Source organism: Rhinopithecus bieti, unplaced genomic scaffold (genome assembly GCF_001698545.2).
Source record: "Rhinopithecus bieti isolate Rb0 unplaced genomic scaffold, ASM169854v2 scaffold_51827, whole genome shotgun sequence".
In the NCBI taxonomy this organism is placed as follows: domain Eukaryota; kingdom Metazoa; phylum Chordata; class Mammalia; order Primates; family Cercopithecidae; genus Rhinopithecus; species Rhinopithecus bieti.
The window spans coordinates 254904-263060 of NW_016820189.1; the positions used below are offsets into that span (position 1 = coordinate 254904).

Sequence of the window (8157 nt, forward strand, 5' to 3'; positions counted from 1 at the left end):
CTTCTCCCCACCACTTACCATTTCCAAAAAAAAAAAGTGGCCTGGAGCTGCCAACAGGAGGCTGTTTTGTTGCTTTAAGCTGATTTCTCACACCCGTCCCTGGAACTGGAAACTTGGGCACAAGTTCTGAAGAGTATGCAAGCCACAGAGACAGACGGTCTGTGCTGACCCTCCCGTTTCATAGATGAGGACAAGGAGGGGCGACTGCTTCCAGGTCACCCCATCTGCCTGTGGCTGTGCTAAGACTGTGCATGGGAATTTCCTGCCTGCAGGAAAAATCAGTCTCAGCAACACTGACTCTCACTTTCCTGCTCCTGCCTCATCTGTTCATGCAGCTTCCCTGCTGCCCCACCTCAGCTGACACCCGTGCAGCTGCCCAAGCAGAGGCTCTCGTGCTCCAGTGCTCTGGAAACCCCTCCCTCCCAGACCACTCCTGGCCCTTTCTGTTGCTCTGTCTGGCATCACCCTTCATGCCTTGGCACAAGAGCCTGCCACTAGGTGGCACCGCTGCTCTGCCAGGCATCAGGGTCTCCAGCCTGGCCTCACCCTGAGTGCTCAAGTTCTTGTGGTGCCAAAGCTGACTGGTGGCTCCTGCAAGGTGTGGGTGAAAAACAGAAGACTCCCTTACAGAAGTCCAGAGCCGTGCTGTGCCACAGCAGAGTAAAGGCAAGAGAAGCCATTTAGGCTCATAAAGGCAAGAACACCCATCCCGTCTTCATTTAAAACTCTGTTCATCATGGGGTTTTTTTGCACTAACCTCAGTTTTAAAAAAATTGCAATACAATAGGATTAATTTTGATTACTGAGGGGTTTTTTGTTTGTTTGTTTGTGTTTGAGAGAGAGAGAGAGAGAGAGTCTCACTCTGTCACCCAGGCTGGAATGCAGTGGCGTGATCTTGGCTCACTGCAACTTCCACCTCCCAGGTTCAAGCAATTCTCCTACCTCGGCCTCCCTAGTAGCTGGGATTACAGGTGCACGGCACCACACCTGGCTAATTTTTGTATTTTTAGTAGAGACCAGGTTTCAGCATGTTGGCCAGGCTGGTCTTGAACTCCTGACCTCAGCTGATCCACCGACCTTGGCCTCGCAAAGTGCTGGGATTAAAGGCATGAGACACTGTGCCTGGCCTTGATTACTGAGGGTTTTTTGCAGTCCCCTTAGATTTGAGCCTGAAGAGGGTGCCTCACTTGCCTCCCTCTAGTCCTGGCGCAGGCCGCAGCAATGTGGTTTGTGGTCCAGCATCTTGAAGAGTTATGGCAATAGCTATTTTTTCTGTGAGATCCCAGTGCTGGGCTGGGGCAGATATGAGGGCAGCCACCATGCCTAGGGACAGAGGCGTTGGGCTGGCTCAGTTCAGTTCACTGTCGCTGGCTGGAGCCAATTCCCCGCAGGCCCCTTATTCTCCCTGTGAATCCCCTTTTGCCAGCCCATACCCTCAGGTCCCCAGAGAGTCCTGAATTCCAGAACTGCCCCTGCCTGGCCGCATGCTAAAGCCACTGCTATTGAAAGCGAGGTCTCCGGCCCCCAGCCAGCGTGTTGCCCTGCCTTCTGGACCACTCCCCTGCCCTCTGCGTGGCTGGAATAAATTCACTTCCTGGGTGAGTTAAAGGCCTGTAACTCCTTCATGGGCACTGTTTAAGCTCCTGTTTCTTCTCTCTCTCTTGTTTGTAGAGGGGCCTATTTTATTTTATTTTATTTTCTCTATCTTAATGAGCTGGTATGTTTTGTAGCTTCTGGTGACACCTCTTTTAATGCTCCTACTTTCTCTCCGTGGGTTCAGTCTCCCCCTCCAGAGTACGGTGAAAAAAGATAAAGTGATACAATCTGCCCACCGAATCCACAGAAATGTCAGGGTCTAAGCACTCGGTCACTCCGAATCTTGGCTTACAGCCACCTGAGGAGCTTTCAAAAATCCCAAAGCCCAGGTCCCACCCAAGACCAATTAAATCCGAATATCCGGAAGTGCAGCCCCAGGCCTCGGTAGATTGCAATACCCTAACTCTCCAGATGAAAACAATACCCTACCCAGTCAAGGGTGGGAACCAGGGCACCAAAAACAGGCCTGGGTTTTACAGAGCCAAGACTGTCACCTACAGGCAGGAGTGGGTACTGCAGCCCACTGGTAGGATCACCGACTGGGAGAGCCGAACATCAAAGGCTTTGCTGGAGGGTGGGGCGCAATCACGACCTGCAGCAGCTTCAACCTCCCAGGCTCAAGCGATCCTCCTGCCTCAGGCTCTGGGACTACAGGTGCACACCATCATGCTTTTTGTTTTGTTTGTTTTGTTTTGTTTTGTTTGTTTGTTTTGTTTTGTTTTTGTTGTCGTTTGTTTGAGATGTAGTCTTACTCTGCCGCCCAGGCTGGAGTGCAGTGGCACAATCTTGGCTCACTGCGAGTTCCACCTCCCAGGTTCACGCCATTCTCCTGCCTCAGCCTCCCGGAGTAGCTGGGACTACAGGCGCCCGCCACCATGCCTGGCTAATTTTTTTTTTTTTTTTTTTTTTTTTTTTAATTTTTAGTAGAGACAGGGTTTCACCGTGTTAGCCAGGATGGTCTCCATCTCCTGACCTCGTGATCTGCCCGCCTCGGCCTCCCAAAGTGCTGGGATTACAGGCGTGAGACACCCCGCCTGGCCACACACCACCATGCTTTAAAATTTTTTTTTTGCCCAGGTCTTGAACTCCTGGGCCCAAATGATCCTCCAGCCTCAAACCTCTCAAAGTGCTAGAATTACAGGCATGAGCCACAGCACCCTGCTGTAGCTTTAAGACTTTAAAGCCCAATCTTCTCCTCACCACTTAACTCTCCCGTATAAACATCCCAGTAACTTCCAACCCAAGCTCTTTCAAAGTTATCCCACTTTTTCCAGCAGAGGGCAGCCCCTCCTGGTTAGCAATATTCTTTGTTACACAGCTGAACTCCCTTTTGAGAACTCCATCTCCTAGCCCTGAGTCTGGGCGCTGGAGATACACAGGGAATAAACCTGTTCTCTTGGATCTTCCAGGGTCGTTAGACAGCCACCATACTCCTATGAACCCCCGTTCTCTCAAGGTGAAGGAGCTCCAGTTCCTATATCCTGCCCCCCTCCTTCCTAGACTGGCAAGATCCCTTCATCAGGGATGACACCCAGAATTTAGTCTACAATCTAAAAAAGAATTATAGAGATAATATATGCTCATAATAAAAATATATTTGTAAAACATAAAATAGAAAGTGCCCCTCCCTGTCCATTCTCCTCAATCCCACTATCTGAGGGATGGGGTGGGGTAAGGTGGGGAGGCCCCATCGTTAACAGATTGGTGGCACTCAGAACTGAATGTCATCTTCTATCTATCTATCTATCTATCTATCTATCTATCTATCTATCATCTATTTTTTGAGACAGGGTCTTATTCTCTCACCCAGGCTGGAGTGCAGTGGTGCCATCTTGGCTCACTGCAGCCTGGACCTCCCTGGCTCAGGCGTTCCTCCTGCTTCAGCCTCCCCAGTAGCTGGGACCACAAGCACAAGCCACTACATCTGGGTAATTTTTAAAAATTTTTTCTACAGACAGGGTCTCACTATGCTGCCCAGGCTGGTCTCAAACTCCTGAGCTCAAGAAATCCTGCCCTGTCAGCTTCCCAAAGTGCTGGAATTACAGGTGTGAGCCATCACACCCAGCTGAATGTCATATTCTTGCAGCAACAGTGAGTTCCTCTCTGAGCCTCAGTTTCCTCCTCTGTAACATGTGAATAATTATAGTACCTGCCCTAAAGGATTTCTGCTACGAAGCAAATACAAGACCCTGCATGATGCCTATCACGTTAGAACCATAACTGAATTGTCTCAGACAATGGGTGGAACCAGATGGAGTCTTGAAGTACATTGACTTTTCCTGCTTATTACACTCACATCACAGCAGAACTGGGTTCATGTGGGTTAGTAAAATTAGTCCTAAAGCCCCAATGCTGAGGACATCCACTAAGTGGTGAGGAAAAGGAGCTCCCACACCAATCCTTTTAAACCAGGGTGCAGTTGATGGAAATGACCACCAGAGGGCAGGGCTGGGTCACTTTTGAGGGGAATCACTTCACGGTCCGTCAAATGCAGGCCCACCAGGGTAGCTGCCCTGGAGGCTGCCTCAATTCTAACCGCCTTGTGTTGAGTCTGGGGGTGTCCCGTCTGCTAATCTGCCCAGGTCTGAGCTCAGCAGAGTCCCCTGGTGTCAGGTTATCCAAAAGTGGATGTGCCCAGACTCTTCTCTGGTTGCTATCTGCAATGGAGGGTCACTGCAACCTCTTCAGACTCCAGTTCTGACGTCCCACCACAGGTCCTGCACCTGCATCGCGCCCCTTCCACTCACTCACCTGCACCTGTGGCAGAGCCATCGTAAATGACAGTATTTCCCGCCAAGCCTGGCCTGAGAATCTTTCTCGGCGTCTCACGCCAGACCGTGGCTACCGATGGCTCAGCGACATCAGCGGCACCGTCATTCAGCAGATATTTCTGGTACCTTCTATGTGCCAAGCACTGTTCTACTTGACATCCCTTCCCTGGCCCAAGGCAGGCCCAAACCAAGGGTCGGTTTCTCTGACACAGCGTGAAATTTCTTGGTCTCTCCAAATTCAGAGTGAACCTGGGCTGCTCTCTACAAGGGTGTCCCCCGCACTTACGGGCTTATCCTGACAACAGGCATAAGATGAGAAACCCCCAAACCTGAAATTCCCATACTATACTCGTAGTTGGACCCTGCCATGCTCCCTTAGCCAAATTCAGAACAGTAACCACTCTCTCCCTGCCAAGTTGACTCATCTAACCTCAAATAACCCTCATAAGAGTCTGACCCAGAGCTGAGACAATGCCCTAAATCAGACTTTTCTTCCTTCACTCTATTCCTACCAAGAAGTGAAGAAATACTCACAAAGACTGTACTTCCCACGACGGGTTAGATGTCAAACATCCTCTCCCTGCGAACATCCAAATGCTGTTGGAGTTGGCAGACACGTGCTGTGACTGTGGGTTTGCATTTAAGAATGTTTTGAGAATGTTTGCTCCTCAAGGAAAAGAAGGGAAAATGTTCTTGTAGGATTATGCAATTTTAGAGAAAGGGAAGCTGAGCAGGTCCTTGATATGAGCACTGCAGACTATTTTAAGAAAGGGGAGAGGAAGAATACAAGGACTCAAAGGGTTTAACGCTGCTTAGATCAGACAGATCACAAAATATTTGTGGGGGATTTATCACCAAGATGGAATTTAGCTGACTGCACGGTATAAGATGCTGAAGATAGCAATGCAAGAAGAAAAGATTTCAGCCTGTTTAATCACTCCAGGAGAAAGGCAGAAACACACCAGAGAGGCTCGTAGTGGAGTGACCTTATGAGGCTGAGTCAAGCGAAGGCGTGAGGGCTGAGGCCTGATCTCATTTATGTACCTATGAGCCAACTTTGCAGAAATGGGGGGACCAGAAAGGAAATGATGGTTAACATGAGAGTTCAGGGATCAGAAGACAAAGTGTTCAGCAGTCACCTGGTGGCCCAGCCACAGAGCCCAGAGGGAGCTATGCGCACATTAATGGGCCATGGAATCTATAAGAGGCAAACAGGGGCCCTATCTAAATATTTCTTGAGGTTGCCATGAGCTTGGCACAATGCCAATCATAATAATCCTAAATCGTAAAGAAAATAACATGCTACTAACTGCACTCTGTTTAAGACGATAGGAAACACAAAAGACCACGCATTGTATGAATCTGTTTGTGAAATGCTCAGAATAGGCAAATCCACAGAGAAAGAAATAGATGATTCGTTTCCAGAAGGTGAGAGAAGGGAAGAATGGAGAGTGAGTGCTTAATGAGTATGGAGTTTCTTTTGGGGGTGTTAAAATGCCTTAAAATTAGCTTGTGGTGATGGCTGCACATCTCAGAGAATATACCATACTAAAAACCACTGAACTTTTAATAAGTGAGTGTTATGGCATGTGAATGTGTCTCCTCAAGCTGTAAAATGAAGAAGAGAGGGAGGTATGTAATACATCTTCTAAATATCCCATTGGAAATTACTTCAAACCTCAACAACATAAAGGGATTAGATTCATTTATCTGGAGAATTCAGCGTGGGAAATTTCATTCTCAGGTAATGCTAGGAAAATGAGGTGTTTCTGTATAATCGTCAGAGTTGAATTCAGTAAAGTAGAAAGATTAAAGGAAGAAAATGTAAAATGTACCCCAATTCCGTGGAAATGCAGATTTTACAGATGGGACTCAGAAGATCACATGGCCATTCAGATCTAATCTCTTCTTTAATGGAAGAAAAAGCAGTCTAAAACAGCACAAAAGATCTGAAAATAAAAATAGTCTCTTTTGTATCCCAGTTCATCCATGCCTCTCCCTAAAGTAAGCACTGTTTGCAGTTTCTTGTATGTCCTTCCATGAATGTTCTATTCACATACAGGTACCTACACACACACACACACACACACACACACACACACACACACACACTCTTCCCCTACAGTCCAGTCAGACTGAAGGTGTAGGAGAAAAAAAATATAAATTAATTTCAAAGAAGAGCTTCCTGAATACATGAGCAAGTCCTCAGAGTTACTCTTTTTTTTTTTTTTTTTTGAGACGGAGTCTCACTCTGTTGCCCAGGCTAGAGTGCAGTGGCGCGATCTCGGCTCACTGCCAGCTCTACCTCCTGGGTTCACGCCATTCTCCTGCCTCAGCCTCCTGAGTAGCTGGGACTACAGGTGCCCACCACCATGCCCGGCTAATGTTTTGTATTTTTTGTAGAGATGGGGTTTCACTGTGTTAGCCAGGATGGTCTCGATCTCTTGACCTTGTGATCTGCCCACCTCGGCCTCCCAATACTCTAACCTGTTTACATGGTAGAAGCACTTCCTTTTATTTAAACACACTCAGAAATGAGCAGGGAGTGGCAGAGCCTCACACATTTATGCCTGCAATCAGAGGTTGGCAACCTATTCGCACGTGAGTGACCCTGAGTGACACATCACTGCTCAAGTCAGTGACCTAAAAAGATGTGCGATGCGCACAGCTCCTTTTGGACCTGCAGCGGCACCTTCCACACTTTTCTCCAGACAAACACGGGCTCCTAGGCCACAAAATACATCTCTATTTCTCCTATCCTAGGTTTATGTGGAAGCCCTCAAGTTATACTATGAGGGGGTGGAAGACAGAGATGGTATGTGGAGGATTACGGCTGACGTGCACGGATGGAGGCTTCCATTTCCACGGGGGAGAATGCAGCCCTGGCAAGATGCACAGGGAAGGTGGTTGAATCTGTACACGGTGGTTAAGCAGTCAAGGCGCTGTCAAGAAAATCACTGTTGGGTACATTCGAGGGGGCAAGGGTGACATAATCACAAGGTTCCGCTTCAAGACTGGCTTCCGATCAACTACAAAGTGAAATATTTGTCTGGCAGGTAATGTGTAGTTCAACACAAGAACAAGGCTATTGCCTTGAAATATGGTACTGAAATAGAAGGAATACGGTCTCCAGCTTGCAAAGTCCCCTTGAAGATTCTTCACCCTCCGAAGTATTTTTAGTCATGGTAATTGTAGATGGTGGGCAAAGTGCTACAGCCCTCAAAATAAGATGGCTCTTGAAAATGTAAGGTCAGCAAATGCCATCTCCGTAAGTCAAGCCTGCAAGAAGGATGGGATTAGCTGTCTACAGGGCAGCTTTCCAGAAGTAACCCGTCTTGCAGAGTGATTTGGAGTGACCTTGCAGAGGGGATTAAAGTGTTTCTCTTGAGTATGTCATTAGCAAGCGGCAAAACAATCCAACACTTAGTAAACTGTGTGTTGGGGTAACAAGAGTGCAAACGGCAAGGTGGTGGTCATATGAGTATTTGCAAAGGGGAAGTTGGAAAATGAAAATCTATCAGTGTGTCACCAGGAGGTTCAATACCCACTTGGATTCTGGATGACTGATCCTGACACTTTACATAAGAACAGGTTTACGGAAAAGGAGGTCCAGCCATCAGACCTTCAGAGTTTGATGGAAATTGCACATAAGGAGCTTCAACTTTTGGCCAGGTGCAGTGGTTCATGACTGTAATCTCAGCACTTTGGGAGGCTGAGGTGGGAGGATCACCTGAGATCAGGAGTTCGAGACCAGCCTAGCCAACATGGTGAAACCCCATCTGTACAAAAA

The 8157-nt window shown here is 47.8% G+C and overlaps 1 long non-coding RNA gene across 1 annotated transcript in view; it reads right to left on the reverse strand.

Moving 5' to 3' along the window:
- LOC108520316 (uncharacterized) overlaps positions 1–5111 on the reverse strand; it is a 9685-nt gene extending 4574 nt beyond the window's left edge. Inside the window, exon 1 of the long non-coding RNA XR_001882880.1 lies at positions 4902–5111. This is a non-coding gene — a long non-coding RNA (uncharacterized LOC108520316). The remainder of the gene's footprint in view (positions 1–4901) is intronic.
- Between the last annotated feature and the right edge of the window lie 3046 nt (positions 5112–8157).